General features: G+C 42.2%; 1 pseudogene; it reads left to right on the top strand.

The window, feature by feature from the left end:
* Positions 1-22,934, top strand: part of LOC135203967 (GPI ethanolamine phosphate transferase 1-like) — a 31,586-nt pseudogene extending 8,652 nt beyond the window's left edge.
* Positions 22,935-23,971: the final 1,037 nt, after the last annotated feature.

Raw genomic sequence — 23,971 nt, 5'->3', positions numbered from 1 at the left:
ATGACAGTTAATTTGGCTATATCCTTTTTCAGATCCTTGTTTGAAAAAGGTTTAGCAGCTAGCACGATTACCACTCATAAATCGGCTTTGAAGAAAATCTTTCAAGTAGGTTTTCAGATAGATTTGACTGAATCTTATTTCACATCTATCCCTAAAGCCTGTGCTAGACTTAGACCTTCTCAGAGGCCTACTACTGTTTCATGGTTCTTAAATGATGTCCTCAAACTAGCTTCAGATACTGACAACTCATCTTGTACATTCATAATGCTCCTGAGGAAGACATTATTTCTACTAAGCCTAGCCTCAGGAGCTAGAATTTCAGAACTGTCGGCTCTATCCAGGGATGCGGGTCATGTGGAATTCCTCCCATCAGGAGAAGTTCTACTTGCTCCGGATCGTAGCTTTTTAGCCAAAAATGAAGATCCTCTTGCAAGGTGGGCCCTTGGAAGGTTATCCCACTTCCACAGGATCCTTCTCTCTGCCCAGTATCAACTCTTAGAGCCTTTCTATCTCGTACTTCTTCTAGATCCTCAGGTGCTCTCTTCATAGAGAAAAAGGTGGTACTTTATCAGTTAAAGGCATTAGACAGCAAATCCTTTACTTCATTAAACAAGCCAACCCTGAGTCATTCCCAAAAAGCTCATGATATCAGGGAATAGCCACCTCAATTAAATTATTTCCAACATATGAGCTTTGAGATCTTAGAAAGTATACTGGATGGAAATCCCCGACAGTCTTTAAACGGCATTATTTAAAGAGTCCTTGGAATCTTTTTTTAAAGTTTTTCAGCAGTAGCAGCGGGAAACATCGTTTCCCCTTTCCCTGATACTGTGTAGTAGTTGTAGTATAGATCCAGGTCTCCTTTCTACCTACATCAGCCAACATGCCTCACCCTATCGTCAGGCTACTCAACATCATAGCCTTAGCCGTTGTATCTATAGTGGATTGTCCCTTATTTTTTTGCTAGGGACATCCACACTTGTACTGATAATGTACTTCAGTGTACCTACCCTTATTTTTATGCTAGGGTAGGACACAATATGTTTTGTATATTATTCTCTATTTATATTTATGATAAACTTCAGTCACAATGTGTTTGTATATTTTTTTTTTTTTTTTTTTTTTGGAATATTTATGTTGATGATGATTCAGTGTACCTACCCTTATTTTTATGCTAGGGTAGGACACATGAGTTTGTATATTTTGACAATTTTGTTAAGTAAATCCCCTTTTTCCTTATTTTACATGCACTCTGTAATTTACTGTAATTACCATTTAAGTACTTAAGTTTTACTAACATTCTATTATTTTTGTTTAATATAAGTTTTAGTTTAAGTGCTTAATTTGTATGCTGTAATTGATTTACTTATATTATATCCATCATTTTAAACTGTTTTTCATTGTTCCCTTTTTTCCCATCTGTCTGTTTCTCTGGTACTCTTTCATAGGCCGACACGAGCTGAGCCCAGAAAAGGGATTTTGACGAAGGAAAAATCTATTTCTGGGTGATTGGCTCGTGTCGCCCTATGAACCCCCCTTTTTATGGTTTGTTTTCCCCCCCTTGCAGGACAAGATGTATTTAACTGTTTTAATTAGGATGACCGCTAGGGGCGCTGCTGTCCGTGGCGTCCTCTAGTAGTAGTAGTAGAGGCTGCATCGCCCGTTGGTATCGGCTCTCTCTTGGGGGGATTCTGATAAGGAAGTCTAATTGGTGTTTATCTCGTGGCAGTGTTCCACACTCGCCCCTATACATCCATACCGACACTTCTTTTTAAGAGTGAGCGAGTCAGTTTTACTGACATTTTCTTAATTTTTTGTTTTTCTCTGGTAATTTTAGGCTATTTTACCTAGAAAGAATGATATTAAGGATACTTTCATAGGGCGACACGAGCCATCACCCAGAAATAGATTTTTTCCTTCGTCAAATCCCTTATTTAAACAAAATTTACATTAATGATAGTGTTTATGTTGTTTCTGTCTCTTTAGCTTGACCCTTGGTTTGCCACTATGGGGGGTCTTTTTGTCTCTTAAAAAACAGAAGCTTCCTGTGTCTGGGGTATAAGAAAACACTGGATGTAGGAAACATACAAGTGATGGGGTTGTGATAGAATGAAATAATGGTTTTGCAATTGAGCCTTGGGTGTTAAGTAAATTTTTAAATTTAGAACGCTAACATATTTTTATACAGTTTATAAATGTCTTCAGAACTGTGGAGATGTAATGGCCTGCAAGGAATAAGTTACACATCTGGATTATAGAAGTTTCAAATTCCATGGTTTCTCTGGAAGGCATAGGAAGTTTTTAAGAATTATGCTTACGGAATATTTTAGTCAGGCATAATCTATGCATGTGATCATTGAAGTTATTGACACAACAATGCTAGGAATGGCTATATCGCCTGTAGAATTAGATTTTGGAGGGGGTGGATGAAATGCAACTCTATTTATTAAGTTAATAATAATGATAATTTAACAAGATAACTTGATTAGATGAGAAATATGAATGTAATATATGAACTATCTTTTTTGGATCTCTGTGGATTAAAATCTAAATATGTCAAATTTACATAATCTTTATTACCCTTACTCTTATTAAAATCATCATGAGATATGAGAGTAAAATTATTTTCCAGAATATTTGTGGTATCTATATACTTCATGGTTGGTTTGTATTCCAGGGTATATTGCATATGGAGTATCTTGAATCCTCAGACGCTATACAAGGCTGATGCTTTATTTGCAAATGCCCCGTCAAATGCTTGCGCAGTACCAGCAGAAGAGAGCTCAGAAAGAGCAGGAAATTTTGCCAATGTTTTATTGGCCCTATACCATTCTTTCGCCCGACAAAGAACTGGAGTTGCTAAAGCAGATAAGAAACAACATAAGAAGTTCTAATTTCAAAGAGGCAGTGAGTACTGATTTTTGTATTTTGAGTTTATGGCATGATAAAGTTTACACTAAGACTGTCATGTCTTTCAGTTTACATATAAATAATTTTGTGTTGCTATCATCAGTGTAATTTATTATGTGGTGTGTGTTTATTGTATGTTGTGGGCTTTGGATATAAAGGGATTATGGCAAATTTAGTGTTACATTACTTTTATCAAATGTTAATAAGTAGTAGTTGTCTCTAATGGCTACTTCAATTTGAAAGATCCAGTAACAACGAAAAGACTCATGTATGCCCAGCTTGAGTTCCACTGGACTGGACAAAGAAAGAAGGCTTAACTCTAATTATTCTGCTTCCTGGGGTTACAATTGCTGTTTTTCCCAGTATTGCAGTGTGGGCAACAATTCTTTAACTTTGTTATTTACATATATTTGTGTATTCCTTGCTTCACTCTGTATTGGAACTGGTTTTGATTGCATTTATTTATTATCTATTTGCTTCTCTATTTGCTGTATGCACCACTACCTTGATGATGTGAGCACTTACTTTTATTTCTAATTTTTAAGTGGTCATGCATAATGGGTCTTTTTGCCATATAAGATCCTTCAAAACTGGTGTGACTGGAGCTGTTAATTAATGTTGATTTATGTATTTTGGATTGCCTGCTATTGTTTTTGAGGAATTGATATAGTATAAAAATGTGTTTTTGTTCATGAAACTTACCTGACAGATATATATATAGCTGTATTTTCTGAAGTCCGACAGAATTTCAAAATTCGCGCACGCGGCAGTGGGCGGCCAGGTGGTAGTCCCATTTCCCATTCCCACTCCGTGGGAGGCGGATATCAGGAACTATTCCCATTTTCTATTCATATTTTTTTTCTGTCGCCGGTCGGTAAACAACTGTTTACAGACCTCCGCCTAGGATTTTGAAAAACTTCATTAGCCACTTAAGTATCCTAATTATTCTTTCGATTATTAACTTGGATTTGTGGCTAGGCATACGCTATCGTAAATTTTTTTTTCATTGCATTTGATGTCTAAAGCTAGTTAGCCTAGTTTCAGACTTTGTTGTCTGCACGGTAAGGTGAGGCTACCGGAACTTTCGGTAGACACTCGCTTAGTATATATGACCGTTTACATGTTTTCTTGCATAAGTAAGGTAATTAGTGTAATGTGTGACTGATTACGGAAGAAGGAGGATTCATTTACGCTTTTTAGAGCGTGTTAGAATCAGGAGTTTTCCTCCATAGTAAACAGAAGTTAGAAATAATGAACCTTCTAACCTCCTGTAGATTTTATTTTGCCTAACCCTGTGTATGGCTTACGGGCCTAGAAGAAGTGTCTGCTAGAGGATTACATCAAGTAATCTTAGACTAAAGTGCTCGCTCTCCAATCAGTGTTGTGAAGTGTAGTGCCCCTGTGTTGTGGAGGGGGCGTCAGATCGGCCCCATAATGCCTCTAGGCCTGGACCTCTGTCGGACTCCCATGACTCAGGGAGAGGGCATGTCGAAAGCCGCAAGAGGGTTACGGGGGCTCCCCACCGATCTGGCGTCCCTTCGGCAGAACCTGTTGAGGCGGCTTCCCAGGCTGCTAAAGATCGTGTCACGGGCACGAATCTTGAAAGGGGGGATTGCCTTCTCGTCCCTCCGAGGCGGTCCTCCCCACACAGGGGTTGGAGTTCTCGGAAGGACTCGCGCCCCCTAAAGAGCTTGAGAGAAGAGGACGCTTCACCGCCTCTCTCTCGTCACGAGAGGATGAAAAAAAGTAAAGAGACCACCCATTTTCCCTTTTAGAAGAATGCACTGGCTCTTTTTTCTCCCAAGGGACATTTAAGGAGGCTCATTCATCTTGCCAGAAGAGTGATTTGAGCCTCCTGCGGTGAACGCTCATGTATATATCATTTATACATTATTAAGGAGGCTCATTCATCTTGCCAGAAGATGATTTGAGCCTCCTGCGAGTGAACGCTCATGTATACATCATTTATACATTATTAAAGAGGGCTCATTCATCTTGCCAGAAGAGTGATTTGAGCCTCCTGCGAGTGAACGCTCATGTATATGAACGCTCATGTTTACATCTCTTACATTATTAAGGAGGTTTCATTCATCTTGCCAGAAGAGTGATTTGAGCCTCATGCGAGTGAACGCTCATGAAGTTAGAGCTGTTTCAACCTCGCTAGCATTCCAAAAGAATTTTGGTAATCAAGGACATTTTCGTCTCCTCTCCTCATGGCGCTCCGTATACGTTATGTAACGTTCGCTTTACTTCGAAAAAGCAAGCTGATAAGTTTTGTGACGCCGCAAGCTGCTTTGCACAGTCAAACAACAATTATGTCTCTGGTCGGCATAAGAAGGGCAATTTATGACGTGAGGGAGCGTTTGGAGGTGCTCGACGTCCTATAAGTAGAGACATTCTCCAGGACGCTCGGCAAGCACCTTGCGGAAGACGAAAGCCATACGTCTTCCTTTAGTGTTCACCTCTTCAGGACATCGTGCGGCTCTCCATATAGACTCGCATGAGGACGTCCCTTAATAATATTCAATGTCATACGCAAAACGCGGTTCGTCATAACATTGAGATGTTGGCAAGGTCGCTCGCAGGACGCCCTCTTGGCGGGCCTTGCATGCATCAAGGCGCTCAACGAGTTCCTCTCTGAAACGTCGTTCAAGAAGACTTGGTGTTCTCTGCTCAGACAACGCTCGTAGCTAAGCAGGACGTTTTTTGAGGACGCTTTCCAGGGAGGACGCTAAGCAGGACGTTTTTTTGAGGACGCTTTCCAGGACGCTAAGCAGGACGACTGAGGCGCAGGACGCTCGCAGACGCTTTCCAGCACTTTTCTTTTGAGGACTCTCAGCAGGACGCTTTTGTGGACTTCGCCAGGACGCTTTTCGGTGGAAGCTCGGCAGGACGCTTTGCGAGAGAAAAGACTTTTTGTTGAAGGCGTCTTATTTGCTGTTGAGGACATTTCTTTACAGAAATTTTTTTAAAAAGGATTCGGAGTTATCGGAGAGACATACCCGAATTTTTTCTTCGATCTCTCTTTCCTCTTCATCGATTTCTTTGAGAATCGGGAAGATTATATACTTGGATTCTTGGGTGACTTTCGGTCATGTTAAAGGGTTTTCCCCTATTAGCAAAGTGCTAATAGTTTTGTCAAGTCAGGACGTTTTCCCCATTGTCATTTAAGTGGGGGACCCCTCATAAATGGGGTAGTTCTCATTGACATAGTTTTTAACGTTTTTATCGTTTAAGCGGATAAACTCATTAACAAATTTCATTTCGGAAGAGCTCTCATTTCATTTCAGAGGCTCATCCGGGGTTAGGAGAAAGACTTGTAGACTATCCAGGAAGTCTTGTGTCCAATATCATAAGAAACATTGAACGGTCTTTTTCGATCCTCGGTTCTCTCTTGATGATCTCTATTCGAATATTACTCCCTTTTCTTGGAAAAGAGTCTTGGCAAAGAGTCAAGAGTTCTTTTAAAAGTCTCGTTCATTAGAACGTGGACAGTCGTTTTCCTTTCTTTCTCTCTTCCTCGTCGAGGAAAGATGTAGTAGAGAATTCGATGTTCAAACTTTGCGTCATTTTGCTAACGCATGGGTCAAGTCATATACGCATATCGTATTTACCTCTGCGGATAGAAGCCGAAAGAACTGTTGTTCTAATGTATTTATTTGACACTCCCTTCAACCTTACAAGAGTTTTTCGGAGTAAGAACAACTCTTCAGGTATTGTTACGACAACACCAAACTCAGATTCTGTATTTAGCGAATTCTGTTTCGTTTAAATAGGCTGCTTGAGAGTTTCCTTTGCTCGTATATCATAACCTATTCCTTCGTAAGGGAGTAGCTGGCAACTCAGGCAGATAGTTTTCTGTTCACCATTGAAGCTTTTCTTCGAGGAAGACTTCTCCTTCACTCTTTTTGATAGAGATCGAAGGTGGTCGATCTCCAATCCTTTTTTGTTTTCTTGAAGGAAAGAATTTAGGATGGAGATCGTTGTTCAGAATACTATAAAATATATACGTATATTAACCTCGCGACATGATTCTACTAAACAGTTGAATTGTCCGAGGGGTAGGCGCATATCCTAGTTTATTCTACGGATTGCGACTTAGACGAGAAGTATTCTAATTGAACTGCAACACCAACTCAGCTTCTGTATTTAGCGAATTTTGTTTCGTTTAAATATGCCTGCTTGAGAGTTCCCTTTTGCTCGATAATTTCATACCTATCCCTTCGTAAAAGGAGTAGCTGGCAACTCAGGCACATAGTGCGAGACGATGATCAAGGCTGCTGTTACTGGGAGTGTGATCTACGCAGTACCGGCTAGCTCGGTGTCATGCGTGGTTGGTTACGTCTCTCTCCCTTGCGGGAATGGCTTAATAAACCGTCTCTCTGCCCTACAATCATGGATTTTAGCCTCGGGTTGAGGAAATTTCTAGTAATCTTGAATGATCATACCTGCCGTTTACTTAGAAAATTTCAACAAGATATCTCTTATACTTGTTAGGTGCGGGTTTACCGCACGGTAACATTCTGTACGAATCTACCGCGGCATAGCACTATCATAATGCTCTCCTGCTTATGCAAAGCGCAGCCTTATTTTAGGGAAGGAAGCAGGCTGACTGAGGGAATGGATGAGTTTGCTGGGGACCATTTCCTCGCTGGAGAAGCTTGTTTTCCCTGAATAAACAGCAATTCAGACCTCTACAAATTTTCCTCACGAAGAAATTGGAATAACATCAAGATCTTGTAATTCTAATTTTCTCTTCAACGGCTTGAGGATCACCTCAGGTGATAGCGAGAGGGTGCCAGACATCCGAACAGAGAACAGATGTTCTGGCACATTGTCTGAAAGAATTGGAAGCCAAATTGGTCGGCTCTCCAGTTCCTCGAAGGGTGAGGTTGGATCGAGTGGCCCAAATCATCTCGGATAATTTCTCAGCTCTCTCATAGCTCGAGAAGAGAGAATTGGTTATGGGCTTGGGCACGGAACGTAACGATCCTCAAGAGGTTCGTTAAACTAGTGCACGTCCGTGGGGTCTCTCGATCGAAGGCAACAACTACTGACGTCTGAGTAATCCTCACTTAGAAGTATGTCGAAAGTGAGGAGAGACTGAGGGCGTCCTTTCGTTAAGTTTTTCGTAATATTGAAGACGAAGGAGCTTCCTCATAAGTTGTTCCCTTATTCATGATCCTAGAGGATTAGCTTTAGTCGCCACATGTTGGCCTCTAAGAGGTTGGATTCACAGAGGTCAGGTAATTCAGAGAATTGTCCAAAGACCCTTCCGAGAGAATCGGTGTAATCTAACATCGTCACTTAGTGAAGTATCTAATATCTCTCCTCTGAGTCTGAAGGCGTTCAGACTATCGAGAAGCGATAAGATCTTCAAGATTATTAGCAGTCTCTTGGCCAAGACAAAGCAGTGCTGCCTATTTTCAGTTTTCAATCGAGGGGGCCGTTTCTGGAGATAGTGAAGGGAAATGACTGTTCCTCCACCTCGACCTCTGTGAATTCGTTATGGTTCTATCTTTCCGTATGAAGTATGAGATAAGATAGAAGTCCTAAACTATTGTAGAATATGCAAATATGTTGTTGACGGCCTCTAGGCTCAGAGATCCGGTTCTGTCAAACAACAAAGCTTCACGATCTTGAGGTCTGGGTGGAGATCTTGAAATTCTCTGGATCAAAGGTTCCGGCATGGAACTTAGACGTAGTCTGAGTTTCTGATGCAAAAGCATTTCGAACCTTCCTTTCTACCTTCTGCGAACTTAATACACGTGACCAGAAAGGCTAATATTCTAACCGCTCCTAGCACGGCAAGGAGGGTTAGTGAGGTAGTTTTAGCCATCATCAGAGGTTTGGCTTTAAAGGACATAATGCGGTCTGTCCTCTAAGCCTTCCGTTCTTGATAAGAACGAAAACCTGTCTAACCCTTGACCCGAAGGCTTGGAGACCAAGGGTATGGCACAAATTATTGGGCAAGGGCATTAGAGAGTCCTGTGCCCTGTAGGGTCTCTCAAGTTTTATCTTGATAAAACTATAGAAAGTCAAGGTCAACGGACAATCTGCGGTGTTCCGTAAAAAGACCAAACTGGTTCATGTCCAAGAACACCCTGGCATTATAGCCAAGGAGTTCTTTTAAGAGGTCTCATTCATTATGTTTGCATAAAGATTTGAGATTTTTTCTTAATATCAATGCTCAAGAGGTGAGGGCGCGGCCTCGGAAGCATTTCAACAGAGCATGACACTCAGTAACATCCTGAGTGTCACGCTTTAGCGAAGCAACTCTGGGTTCGCTTCACACTCCCGACAATCTGCGGTGTTCCGTAAAAAGACCAGACTGGTTCATGTCCAAGAACACCCTGGCATTATAGCCCAAGGAGTTCTTTTAAGAGGTCTCATTATTATGTTGCTAAAGATTTGAGATTTTTTTCTTAATATGAATGCTCAAGAGGTGAGGGCGCGGCCTCGGAAGCATTTCAACAGAGCATGACATCAGTAACATCCTGAGTGCCACGCTTTAGCGAAGCAACGTCTGTGGTTTCGCGTTCACCTACTGGCCCATATTAAGAACTTCCCGACGGGATGTGTGAAGACGACATTTCAGATCCGTAAGTCGCTAGGTACCATTACATATCCGTAGATATATTATTGGGTGCAGGAAGCAACACGAATCCTATCCTATAGAAAAGGGATAGGTGTGTTTGCTTTTAACTTTGAAGGGTTGGTCGCTTGAGGCGCGCCTTCCTTTCTTTAGCCTAGAAGTTATGGAACTAACTTTGATAGGTTAGGTCAGGTGGTGGTTTTAGCTTCGGTGCCCTCAGAAGTATGGTCATATGGTCTAGTCACATTGTGGTCACGCCCCCACCCGTTGACAGATCATCTAGAGCGCACCAGCATTACAGGTCTCTACCTCGCTGGCAACTCTAGTAACGCAGAAGCAGACTTTGGTGACAGTAATCACGAAGTCGGCTATGCTAACAGGTCAGGAACCAAGATGTATATCATCCTACTTAATTAGTTTCCCTAAAATCCTATTCTGTCTCTTCCCACCATCCGAAGGTTGGATTCAGCTATATATATAACTGTCAGGTAAGTTTCATGAACAAAATGTTATTGTTATATACAATTAAGTTTGTTCATACTTACCTGGCAGATATATATAATTAAAGTGCCCACCCACCTCCCCTCAGGAGACAGTGGCACTGATAAAATATGAATAGAAAATGGGAATAGTTCCTGATATCCGCCTCCCAGCGGCGGGAATGGGTACTACCACCTGGCCGCCCACTGCGTGTGCCGCGAATTTTGAAATTCTGTCGGACTTCAGAAAATACAGCTATATATATATCTGCCAGGTAAGTATGAACAAACTTAATTGTATTATAACAATAACATTTTTTTTTTATATTGCTATTTCTTTACAGAATAATGGAAGGTGCCATTACAATACTTAAGGGTGTCCATGTTTTATTTTCAGAATGATGAGAGTTTGCATTTAATATCCATGACCCAGCAAGGAATGGACTACTATCAGAACTATGATCGTTTTGCTTTGTCAATTCACATTGCCTTAGGATTTTTAGGATGGATTTTTTTAATGATATGTCATCTTTTAAGGGTAGATAGTGCTGTAGATAAAGTTGCATATCATTGCATTACATTTTACAGCTTATTCAGTTAAAAAATTTCATGCTGTTTGACTTGACCTTATTGAAACTTTATCTAATACGTACCTTGCTCAAATCTGTTTATTATCGTCTACTTTTTAATTTAACACAGCTAGTATGCAAACTGGAATATAGGTGCATGAAAATACTTGTAATAATTCTAAAGGGAATTTCAAATTTGTTGGGAATTTAAAAATTGCACAAAACTTAATTGTTCCGTATACGTAATATAAACCATCGGTCCTTTAACAATAGGAAGTAGCTAGCGGCAGCTGGAACGGTCGTAAGCTTCGAACAAGGGGAGAACGGTAGTTAACTGCGGCGCGCGACTGGGAGGTAAACAAATCACTTTTGCTTTCGGCCGCGGGTGTGAAGGACGTGTTCGTCATCGCTCTCTGCCCGCTTCATCGTCGTATGCTTTGTTTATATTGTGTTTTTCTACTAATGGTTTGTTTTGACTTGAAAATGAAACTGTAAGTACACTGTTTTCATTTTCAGTTACTTAATTATGAACCAACATGGAGCTATCGCCGTAGATGCGGCGATTTCCTCTCTTTTCATGAATTGAACCCTTGAATTATGTCTCGGTGCCGAGGGCGGGCGCGCTCGCGCCGAGTCATGTATTTTGGGCGAAAGTGTGTAATTGAAAAATGTAAGTACTTTTTTCATTATATTTTTGCCCTGTGCGTTCGTTACCGAGAGCGTGATTGCGCTCGGCACGAGCCTTTTATTTTGTATGATAAAATGCAATGAAAGTGGATTCGCAATACAGTATTCTTTTCATTTTCATTTATTTATTTGCATAATTTAATTTGGATCAATTTTCGCTCTTACCCGGGAAATGATCCTTACGATTATTTTCTGTGAAAAGTGAAATCGCAAGTGCAGTATTCTGTTTCATTTTCATATATATATTTTTATGATAGCATCATATTATTTGGATCAAGTTTCCGTTCTTACCCGGGAATTGATCTTTTCCCCTTTAAGTTCTATGAAGTGAATCGCAAGGGCAGTATTCTGTTTCATTTTCATATTACTTTTCACTGCAGTGCGGGGTAGGGAAGCGAAGGTCTGCCAGGAAGTCGTCGGAAAGCTCTCCCGCGACTCCCTTGGTATCCGATTCTTCGTCTTCCTTCCTGGCCCCCGCTCAGCTTCTTCGTTGTATTTTGTATTTGGGGTCTTCCTTGCGTTCGGGGTGGGGCATGTCCTCCCCCCGTGCGTTAGGGAACCCCTCTTACTAATCTATCTATGCTACTGCAGGTGCTACATCCATGGGAGACAACCTTGGACAGGTATGGACCACCGCGGAGGCAGGGCGTGCCTAGCATCCACGGGGCTGCTGCAGCGTCTAGCGAGGTCTGGGGCGGTCTCCACTACTACCACGGCCGCTTATGCTGCTCCCCCCCCTCCTGGTCTACACTCCCCATGCTGTGTCGGTGATGCCGTCTGCCGCTACTAGGCCGCCCCGCCGTACCGAGGGGGGGTTGGCCGCCGCCGCCTGTTTTTTTCTTCGTGTTGCCTGCCCCAGACTTCCTGCTGTTCCAGCAGCTCGCCACTGGACCGGCCGCCAGTACCCAGGTTCCGCTGGCTGCCGATGATTCTACGAGGGCGATCGCTGGGCTGCCGTACCTGCCGCTGATGTGATTCCCGCTGTTGCTTGGCTGTCCCTTCTGGGTTCTACCGCTGCCGCTGTTCCTGCCGCTCCTGAGCTGGTTGCTGTTCCTGTCGCTCCTGGTTCCTGTGCCTGTCCATGCTGGTCCTGCCCATGGTGTGTCTTCCCCAGTCCCAGGTCCTTCCGGGACAGGTGCAGTCGGGCCGTGTTGCTTCGGCAATAGCCCCGGCTCCGGCCCTGGATGGAGGACCTGCGACTGTCCTGCGTGAGTTGAAGAGGAAGCTGTCATCTTCGTCTTCATCGTCTGCTGCTGCCTCTTCCCCTTCGACTTCTAAGGCCCATAAGCCGAAGAAGAAGAAGGCTGCCTTCCCCCCTAAGAAGTCTCCTTCAGGAACTTCTAAGGGCCCGTCCCACCGGGGTGGGACGGGGGGTCCTTCTGCTGGTCCTCCTGCTCCTCGGGAGCGGGGCCCGTCTCCCCTTCGTAAGGAAGAGATAGACGGGGACCAGAGGAGTATCGGTTAGCTCTGGTACTTCCTCGCCTGGTGCTAGCGGCGATGCCGCTACGCCAGGTTCCGGCTCGGTCTCTCGTTCGCGAGAGATCCCGAGTGTACGTTCTCCCTCGGGAGACCGTGCAGCCAAGTTTCGGCGCCAGAGTTCGCTCGGCGCCAAGACGCGGCACGGAGCAGGAAGGCTGGTGAGAGCCGCTCAGGTGACTCTCGCCAGGCCAGCGGCGCTCTTGCAAGCGAACCAGCTGGTACCCGGGTTTTCCCCCCTAAGAAGGCTCCTTCGGGACCTTCTAAGGGCCCGTCTCGCTCCGGCGATTCGGGGAGCTCTTCTGCTGGTCCTCCTGCTCCCTCGGAACAGGGCCCGTCTCTTCTTCTACCAAGGAGAAGAAGACGGGGACCAGAGGAGTACCAGCTTCGGCTGGCACTTCCTCGCCTGGTTCTAGCGGTTCTGCCGCTCAACCAGGATCCGCCTCGGCTTCTCGTTAGCGAGAAGTACCGAGTGGACGGTCTCCGCGGGTTAGAGGACCGTCCAGCCAAAGTCTTGACACCCGAGCTCGCTCGCCGTCAAGACCGAAGCGCGGAGCAGAAGACTGGCGAGAGTCATGCAGACAACCCTCGCCAGGCCAGTGGACGCTCTTGCAGCGACCAGCTGGCTGCTCGGGTTGACGTGACGGTCGCTGACCAGCCACGGGTTGAGGCGAGGAAGGGGTTCCCCGCGGCCGTCGGTACCAGCCACGGCTGGTACCAGCGGCTCGACGCGCCGAGAGGACGCTCGCCGGTCTCACCGCGACAGCGAGCCTAGCAGGTCACCTGACGCCGCTCCCATCGGGACCGGGCGGAGACGGTAACCAGCAACAGCTCGCCTGACGCTAGAGATCAGCGTCGACGTTCTCAGCCGAGCCTCTCGCCCCAGGCGAGCGGCAAGGCTAGGCCTCTGCTCGATCGCCACCGTGGCGGGCGTTGGACGATCAGCAGCAAGCCCCCCCAAGCACTCTGGTCCTGCCAGCGAGCTAGGGAGGAGCGTCAGGTCTGCCTCTACTGTACCTTCAACCTCCTCGGGCTACACCGGGAGGAGCGAGGTACCTATGAGTGATCGCGAGAGGTGCGCCGCTCGCGATCCCGCTATGACGCCGTATGGACCAGGCACGGTTTTAGGACCGACCAGGACATACGCGCAAGTAGCTGGAGGCGACCGTCAGGGTCTGCCGCTGTTCCTCCATTCTGAAGGAGGAGTATCTCGGGATCTGTTCTTGTTACTCCCGAGATACAGAGGAATTTGCAGAAGTCATTAAGCTGATTTGTCAGCATAATGACCTTGCGGAAGGATTGCCGCTCTCCCACCAGCAGAGCCCACGTCTCTGCTCGAGTCGTTTTGGGCCCGAGAGGAAACCCAAACCGACGGTGGGTCTGCCGCGATCATAGCTTGCCGATTCTGTCTCGAACCAGAGTCTCTCGTCTCTGGACAAGAAGGCTCTCTCAGTTCTGGCCGGTCGATCAAGCTACTTCCACCTCCTCTACTGCGACAGCGGCGTTTCTACGTGTCTTCGGACACCGTATTTAAATACTCCCTTCGGTCCTCCTGAGAGGTTTCGACCTCGACGAGGACTGGAATGAGTCGGAGGACGGTATCGGCTCTCTTCTGTCAGGTGTCGATCAGCCCCACCCAGACGACGTTGACAGTGGCGGCAGACCCTTACCTACAGTGAGATTCGTAACCCTCCGCGGGAAAACGTTTTCTCCTGACGATACGTTTTCCCAGACTCTGAGAGGCCATCGCCGCAAGGCGATGGCCTGCTCCTACTCTTCTCCAACTGCTAGTTCCACTGGGAAGGCGAGCGAGTATCCAATTCCTCCCCCATTCCCTCTCTCCTTACGGCTACGAGGGAAAGGGGAGGGATCCTACAGAGATTTCTCTGTAGGATCCCACGGTTCGGGACTGCGTTACCGGGGGGACCTTCGGGTCCTACCTGACGTAAGCCCCGGTCGTTGAGGAGGGATCCTGCCCCATTCTCGATTTCTACGGGAATCGAGAGGACCACCAGCCGATATCGTTTGACGAATTCGGTGGGGGTTTCGCAGACTGCTTAGAATTCTACGGAATTTCTAGCGCATTCAGAGTGTTCGAGTTTTTTACGATCTCCAACACTTAGGCGAGACCACGGTCCAAAGTGAGCGAGACGAGAATCCCGATATGTTACACGATAATCGGGAACCTCGCCTATGCTCGAATTCCTGGAATTTCTACCATTGGGAAGAAGACTGCTGCTGAAAGAAACTATCTCACGTAGGCGACCAACCTGGAATAGAGAAGATCGGACGGGAATATCCAGTTTGGCTTGAACTATCGTCTTAGTATTCTGTTCACCATTGAAGCTTTCTTCCAGGAAGACTTCTCCTTCACTCTCTTTGATAGAGATCGAAGGTGGTCGATCTCCAATCCTTATTTTGTTTTCTTGAAGGAAAGAATTTAGGATAGAGATCGTTGTTCAGAATCCTACAAATATACTACGTATATTAACCTCGCGACATGATTCTACTAAGCAGTTGAATTGTCCGAGGGGTAGGCGCATATCCTAGTTAATCGACGGATTGCGACTTAGAAGAGAAGTATTCTAATTGAACTGCAACTCGGGGTTGCCTGCAACCTCCCAGGAGTTTTCAGTTTCAATTTTATATACCTTATGGTTTTGGTCACGACAACACCATTTCAACTTTTATATTTACCGAAATTCGTTTCGCCTAAATATAATTGCTCGAGCATATCTTTTATGCTCGGTATAGTTTCTAGCCGAACGCATTCCTTCGTGGAATAATGGATTACCTGGCAACTCAGGATGACGAGTCAGCGAGAGCTCAGGCTCAACTACTGCGTATTGAACTGCCTGATAGCAGCTCAGTATCAGCTGGGCCTCCGAGATGCACGGTCAGTTATGTCTCTCTCTGCCCTGCTTTTGATTGACTACCGAACCGTATCTCTGCCCAACAATCATGGACTTAGGTCTCTGATAAACATTCTCGCAATAATGAAGGACCATCTACTGCTGTGACGCTAGATTCCTCGCCTTCGACATTGCGAGAATTTTCAACAGAGATATCTCTTGGACTCTTTCATCTTTCTGTTTACCGCACGGTAACAGAAGTCTGTACAAGTCTCCCGCTGCATCGCACTGCGATAATGCGAATGATTTTGCAGACATCTGAGTTTGTCTTCAAAATATCTCGTATTCGTAGGTGTACAATTGTTCATTGTTCAACCCGAATTACAAGAGTGTCAGAAAGACATCGCCTACTCTCCGACCTGACAGCTCTACTTCCAAATGTTCAGCCCATGAGAAGCAGTTCTTCAGGCGGCTTTCCCCTGTGTTTTCATTACTGAAGAACGCCCCGCTTTCATTGCAACTACGACTTCTCACCGGACAGCAATGAAATAGCGGTTAGCGTTTTCAGTCATTTGTAAGCACAGGTTATGAATCTTGAGAATCCTTCTCTCGATTTCGTCTGTGAAGACGTAGGTTGCATTCAATATCTACCTTCGTCTTCAACGGTACATAGTGTTGTTTCTCCTTAGCTGAGATTCAACAACCATGAGATGTTTTGCCTTCAGGGACCTCGTCTCTAGAAGGCAATTGACTTTCGCCATGGAGTGTCGGTGTCCTATCCACTACCGAGAACTTCGCTGCATGGGGATAGGAGGATGCGAGAGACTTCGTGGCAAACGGACAGACCAGTATGGGTACTGGACATCACCGAAGTAGCGAAAGAGGGATAGGTCAATATCGACTTATTTTCCTTCTTTTGTTTCCTCTGAGAGAACTGCATGACTTTCTCCTGCGAAGTCAAGCATCCAGGGGATGGGGATCCGTGACGCTCGATTTCGTACCGAACTTCGTAGCGAAGACTCAGAACCCTTCGGTCCCTGACGATTGGTTCGAGTCGTTCACAATCCCCTCCCTAATGGACTTCACCGCCTTCGATGCGAAGGAGATGCTGCCTTGTCCGCAAGAACTTATCTCCGTGGCGCAGGTACTGAAGGCAGGGGTCTGGTCCAACCAGACCACATGCCCTTCCTTCTACCTTTGGTTATTGCCCACAGGTCCTTGGATCTTTTTTCCTTGGGACCCGTGGGGGTGGGCTGCTCAAACGACGTTGTGTAGCGAAACCAGACCCTCGCAGGCTGAACAGCATCGAGTCCTGATGTGACCGTAAGAGTGGATGAGTGAATGAGAGTGTGACTGGCTCCTCTTCCCATCTTTTTCTTCCCCCTCTACCTGTGGTTAGAGGGACACGGTCGTCACCCTGCTGGATAAGGACAAGATGCAGGTGAGCTACTCAACAGAGCCCCATCCTATCCCTTTCATAGGGATAGGAGCGTATATCCACCACTTCCTCCAACAAGGGGGAGGAAGTGGATGCCAGCTTGAGACAACCCATACTTTATGTTGCCTCTTGCAAACAGGAACAAGTTCTTGCTTGCTGGTACGAAGAGATACGCTTGCCTCTCTCTTAGTACTCGGCCCAGAGGTCTGACCATTGATCCTGCGGTGCACACCCCGATCAATCGGACAGAGGCTTGGATCCCTCCCTCGCTCTTACGACCAGGGAGGCATTCCAGGGATGGACGAACACCAGTCTGTTCATCAAAGACTCAGATTCCTCCCACCTCAAGAAGTGAGTCTTTTTTTCCTTTGGGGGTTGTTAAAGGACCGATGGTTTGTATTACGTATCGGAAACAAATGGACAATTTGTCGAAAATTGCATTTTTTCCTAACTATACAAACCTGAGGTCCTTTACATAGTCCTCCTCATGCCACCCCTCACTCTGCGTATTTTGCATGGCCAAAAGCACAAGTGATTTTGTTTACCTCCCAGTCGCACGGCGCGCGACTGTCGGACAAGCAGTTAATTACCGTTCTCCCCTTGTTCGAAGCTTACGACCGTTCCAGCTGCCGCTAGCTACTTCCTATTGTTAAAGGACCTCAGGTTTGTATAGTTAGGAAAAATGCAATTTTCGACAAATTGTCATTTACTACTGCACCGAGTATTACATGTAATCAGCTTAATGAAGTGAAGTTTTTGAATTTTTACGTTTTACTGTGTAGTATCCTGATGCTGCTTGAGGCTTCCTCAAGTGACCTGGCCGGGGTGTTCACAAACAGTAATGTTTTTTTGGCATTTCTCTTGTGGATATTGTTTAGTTGCATGTATCATCTGTAGTTTATCAATTAAAATGCTTCCATAGAAGCAGTTCATTGACAAGGGAGTCCCCAAGGCCTATGAAATTATATAAAGTGCCATCTCTCAAGAGGAAAGCAAAATCTAGCATTTTATTAGCTTTGGCTTAATCTCTTTCCCTTGTGACTAATTAGGTTTCTTTTTCAGCCAGGAAAATACTTGTTCATTACCATAAAAATCTCCCTATTGATTTTTTATTTTCTTGATTTATTCAAATTGTTTGTCCTCCTGTCCCATTAGCAAATGTTTAATGTGCATTTTGTACGTAGATGGGAAAGTGTCTTGTGCATATACTTATAAGAAGGAGCTTCATTTGTTAAATATGCATAAAGTAGGCTGAATAGATTCTTACATCTTTTTCTGTCTCATTACCCTCCACAATTAAGATGAGTGATAAAAACTATTAGTACTGATTATTATAAGGGCCAAATGAGTTCAGATGAAACTTCATCAGGTTTCTGACAGGAAAGCTCTAGATATATCAATGAAGTTTCAAGACAAAAAGAAGTTCTTCTATTGCCTACCATTCACAGTGCAAAATGAATGGAAGCTGACAGATGCAGAAATATCATAAAGGAAACCAAAGCTGTTATAAACTAAAAAAGCAGAATGTTTTTTCATGAATAACAAATACTGTAAATCTGTAGTGTTAATCATAAAATAATGCTACAGCTTCATAATGTTGCATTACTATAAAGAGTCTTACAATTTTGCAGTTGATTCAGGGATGTAAAATATGGTAATTTTTCGAAGTTTAACTATGGACATCCAGAGTTTGTACTGATACATTAATGAAAAAAAACTATGCAGTGCATAGTACTATCCTCTATAGGACATCTAAAAGAGCTGCTTACATTTTTTATTAGATTTGTAAAGAAAATCTGCAAGCAGATGTTGGTTCTTCAGATGTAGATTGATCCTTCTGACGTGTCAGAGGGTGCCTCATGAAGACTATAAAAGAAAAACCAAGACCACATTTTTTGTTTTTTGTCATTAATTTGTCTTATTCTCCTCTGTGTTTAATTCTCTTTTTTCAGGGCACTAATATACATAATTTTCAGGAACTTATAAATTTTGCATAAAAGAAAATGTTAGGCTGTCGTATTGTTTCTTCAATGATGACTGTATCAGTACTGTAGTTAACATTTTTGTAATAATTTGTTCCTTACTTGAAAACAATATAACAATTGTATTTACAAAAAATTTTGTATTGAAATAAGTACAGTATTATGTAATTAGTCTAGACATTATTAGTAATGCTTAACTAGCGTATGTAGTAGGATAGTATGGATAAGTTATATACTAGTACATATGTTGTGCATTAATATGAATATTTGTTAAAATTCTAGGATCATAGTGCTGTATTAAGAATGGCTGGTGGTACTATTGAGGGCCGAAGAGTGTCTAGATCATCTGTGTTGCTTGCCCTCATTCTGTTAGTTTGGGGCATAACAAACATCACCAAATTGCTAGGTAATATTGATTTCTTAATTTTCTATAGTTAGTGGATTGAATTATTGTTTGTGGATTAATTTATTTTATATTATTCTGATAACTCGGGGACCCTTGGGTATCAGATTGCCCATTCTGATTAATCGTCCTTATTATTTGCAACTTTGAGTTTTCTTTAAGGCATTCCCCGGTTATTGGTGATATGGTTTTATGGCGTTTGTTTAGTGCTGAAAATTGCCAAAAATCAGTGATTTCCAGTTATTGTAGCTTATAGTAGAGTATTGGTGCTGATACATACCTAAAAGAGGAGCCATTAACCAGTTATTAGCACCAAAATCTGGTATCAGCGCCGATTTTTTGGTTATTAGCAAATTTTGCTTATCGTTAAGCCGTCGGAATGGAACCTCCTCTGGTAACCAGGGACTGGCTGTATAACAATGTTACTAATATTATGATGTACTTGGCATGAGCTTACAAATGTTATATTGTGGCATGAATGCAAAGTGAGCTTGAAATCTTGTGAAAAAACTGTTATATGTGTAGGTGTGGAATCAGTATTGATTTTACCTCTTTCTGTGTTACTGGTCAGCACCTGTTATGTATTGTAGAGCATTTGATTTTTTGTTAGACATTTTTGTTAGAGAAATTGTGAGGCAAAATGTACTATTAGTTTGCAGGCTAAAATTCATACAGCTAAGATATATACAGTACGTATCTGGATCTAAGCTACCTTTATATTCACCTTCAGAAGTAGGGAATATAACTTTTGGTGTCATCAGAGTTATAATATGGATCTGTATGGTACAGATGTGAAATTAATGTTGCTGTTCCATCGTCTTAAAATCAGTACATATTGAAAATTATGTGCAATTCTTTTTCATTGCAGCTCATCAGCATCCTTGGCAGCACTACTTATACTTCCTGACTCCAGTTGGATTATGGAGCTTGGTGCATCAAAGTTGTGCCTCACTTCGTGTTACTTGGTTGCTAATATCTTCCTTTAATATGGTTTGGGAAATTGCCATACGAATGATATCAATTTTCCTAGGAATTGAAATACTGGTTAGTGATCTATATCTATCTTGTGTTGCATGTTGTGGAAGGCTGTTATAGCAATAACTGTTATCACAAGAAACTGTAATATACTTTAGATAAATGTTACAAAGTTTCCAAAAAAATTCTAGAAGTTGCTTACACAGTTATTTGTTGTATTTAAACTATCTGTAGATGTAAATTATTACACTTACAGATTATTATGAGCTAATGTAAACATAATACATAGTGAGTAATTGCATTTCATAGTCAGTCACCCCTGAAAGTTAACCTAAGTCTTTCAACTATTATGTTTCATATAGTAAGATAGAACTCAATTCCTTTAAACTTGACCATATGTTATAAAGATTCAAAGGAAATATGGCACAAGAAAGTTTCGGAGATATTAGGTGGAAATTTATTTTAATGGGCTAGGACTGAATAATTGCATATCATAAAACAATGAGGATTAATTTGCCTATTTCTGATGCAATACAGGTTACGCTTGGTCCATGAACATACTGTAATTTGCAGTTGATTCAGTCATTTAGAGCCCTCATTTACAGTCCGATTTTCTCCAGCCACACCTTCATTTGTCATGGAGAAAGAAAATGCCAAGTTAAAACCAGTTGTCTACCTTTTAACTCATTGTTTTGTGTGTGTTTTTTCAACACAGCCTTGAGAAGCTCTCCCCAGCTTGTGCTGTGGCATTTGAATTTTTTTTTATTAGTAACAGTAATTTCAATTGTTCAAATGCGAAACAAACCTTTGGTTTTAAGATTAGGATATATCTAGCACCAGTTGGAAAACTGGTGAAATTAATTTTTACAATTTGTGTACGTTTTGTAATTTTTCTCAGCATCAGCATGTAATTTAATTTTTGTGCAGATGTAATTTGTGAATAAATATTTAACTGTGCACAAGTGGTTTATTTATTTTGACAGTGGAGTGAACCAATGGAATTATCTTTCCCTTGCAGGTGATGGCATTTTTCATTCGGCCCTATGCTCTCTCTGGGACTTATTTGTATTGGGCTGTGGCCAGTTGATTAGTATTCAATGCAGGGCACAGTAGAGAAGTCAATGCGTCTTGTATGGATTGGCGCTTGCATTCTTTTGGCTTCCTTCATTATATGCCTGTAGTAGGCAAAGAGCCTTATTACCCAATGGTGTAAGTACATTTTTTTGTTATAAATCTGATTTCAGGTGTTAATTATGGAAAGGGCTCTTGGTTAGGAATTGCTTCTGTTATCTTGTTTAAACCCTGAAAAGATATTGTGATTTCATTCAACCATGAACAAAATTCTGTCATATAGGTAGTAAAAAAAAAAAAGGAAAGGAAACTTTTCTACACTTTTTGACAGATTTGCTTATCTAGTTTGTAGTCTTAAGACAGAATAAATAAGGAAGAGAGACAGTCATAAGGGACAGTAAATAAGGAAGAGACACATGGAATTTAGATTAGAGAGGAGGCTGCAATGAAAACCTTTCACCATTATGAACAAAAAAATTTCATAGCATCTTCAAGAAAAGAATGCTATTTTAAGCAACACTGAATGTGATATTCAGTGACATGATGGCGTTCTTGGTTAAGATTTGGCCTTAAACATTGATACTTATGCAGTGTTATCAGCCATTGATTGTGATTTGTGATTCTTAAATTCCATAAGTAAGGGCCTCTATTTTCATAGGAGTGTCCTTCTAGCTGCACTCATTAGTTCATCTGCAACTGCATCAGCTCGCTAAATTAGTGAATGAGGATTGTAGTAAGATTCTCAGTTTAGATGCTAGGTATTCACCTGAGAGCATGACAGTTTTTTTATGAACACGAATTCAGTTAGAGTTGTAACGTAAATAAGAATAGTGTTTTGAAACTGAAAATCTTCACAAAAACTGAGCAGTCTACACCCAAAAGGTCCCTTCTCCCCAAAACTTACAGTTCAATTCTATAAAGATTGATGATGGAATAAGGCTTTCTTTAGTGTAAAATCTTTGAGATATATTGTTAAGCTTTACAAGGACTGTTGTCATCATTGTTAGAGGTAATGAGTTAAATCAGAATTTTTACATGACAAATTGTTTATATAAGATTCCTGCTTAATCTTGATTTATTAGGTACTAATCCTGGTTTGTTGCAGTCAGCAAATCAGAATGGTCAAGTAGTCATAAAGCTTAAGGATTATAAGTACGTATTTTCAAAAATACTACGTCAAGATTGACACATAAGAAAGGGGTCTTATGTTATCCTCATTCCTCAAGAAAAGGGGTCTTATGTTATCCTCATTCCTGCCTTTAACAAAATCTAACCCTGAAAATGTACGCACACTACCATATAATCCTTCTTACAAATGAATAGGAAGAAGCAAACAAAGAAACCTAAAACAATAATGTCTTTGTTGTAGGTAATACATTAATAGGTTCATATTTATAGATCATAGTTATTGAAAACTGTGTATTTTTTATTTTTTTCAGGGAGTTTGCTGGTCTGATGGCATGGTTTTCACTTGGAGGTATTGGCATTTATTGGTAAGTTTTTAATCTTAATTATAAAACATTGTGGTGCTATATAATTTTTTAATTCGCAAATTACAAATACATATTGAAATTGAAAACATATGACTTTGAAGCTATTGTGAATATTTACAGACTGGGCTTAGGCCTTTTCTAATCTGTATTACAATGTTTTTTTGTTTTGGGCACCGTAAAGTGTTGACATGGGCCAATCAAAAATAAGCGCAGGATAAAGAAAAAGAGGTAGCCAGAATGTTATTGCAAGCTTATACACAGTTGCCTTGTATTGATATTCAAGAGATCATGCTGCATTCTTTGTGCACTCATATTGACAAGTTGACAGCACATTTTTATTAATAAATTAGTTTTAAGAACGGACTATTTTGGGCAGCATTATATTGCGTATGGCCAGGAGGACATACCACCCCAGTGGATATGGCATAGAATTTATACTTTGCTTTTATTCACTTTCATTGCACCTCTGGTTTTGTTTTTGGGACGAGTTTGAACCTTCGACAGCAAATCCATGAAAATGCATGGTGGTGATGCTTTATGCTTTGGTGATTATGATGCAATTAACATTGTAGTTAATGAAGTAAACCAATCATCATTTTATTGGTGCATGTTAAACATTTACACATTTTTATTTTATATGGTTTTATAGCAATTATTTTATGAATGAAATCATGAGCTCCAGATTTATAGTAATATACTGTCTTGAACCTTTTATTTTTACACTTAGTAATGCACTTTGCCTTTTTTCAATTGTCATTTTTTCTAAGGTGCATTTTAGCCTATGTATATTTTCTTGCATTGTTTGTGCTCCCATGTTAAGGTTATGCCTGAATATATAACAATGTATACAGTATATAGAAATGAAACAATGTGTGAATGCATGACTTTTATGAAATTGGGTGGGGATACAACCATCAAATAGGGGCTCAGAGACCAAACTTCATCTATTAACAGGATGTATGAAAACTTATCTCCAAAGTAAAGTAGCATGTAACATATTTCCTAATAGGTTTCAGTTGTGAATTTTGCTTATGACACCAT

The sequence above is a fragment of the Macrobrachium nipponense genome, chromosome 44 (assembly GCF_015104395.2).
Source record: "Macrobrachium nipponense isolate FS-2020 chromosome 44, ASM1510439v2, whole genome shotgun sequence".
In the NCBI taxonomy this organism is placed as follows: Eukaryota; Metazoa; Arthropoda; class Malacostraca; order Decapoda; family Palaemonidae; genus Macrobrachium; species Macrobrachium nipponense.
The sequence above is the reverse complement of the archived record's forward strand: the minus strand, read 5'-3'. Positions and strand labels throughout refer to the sequence as shown.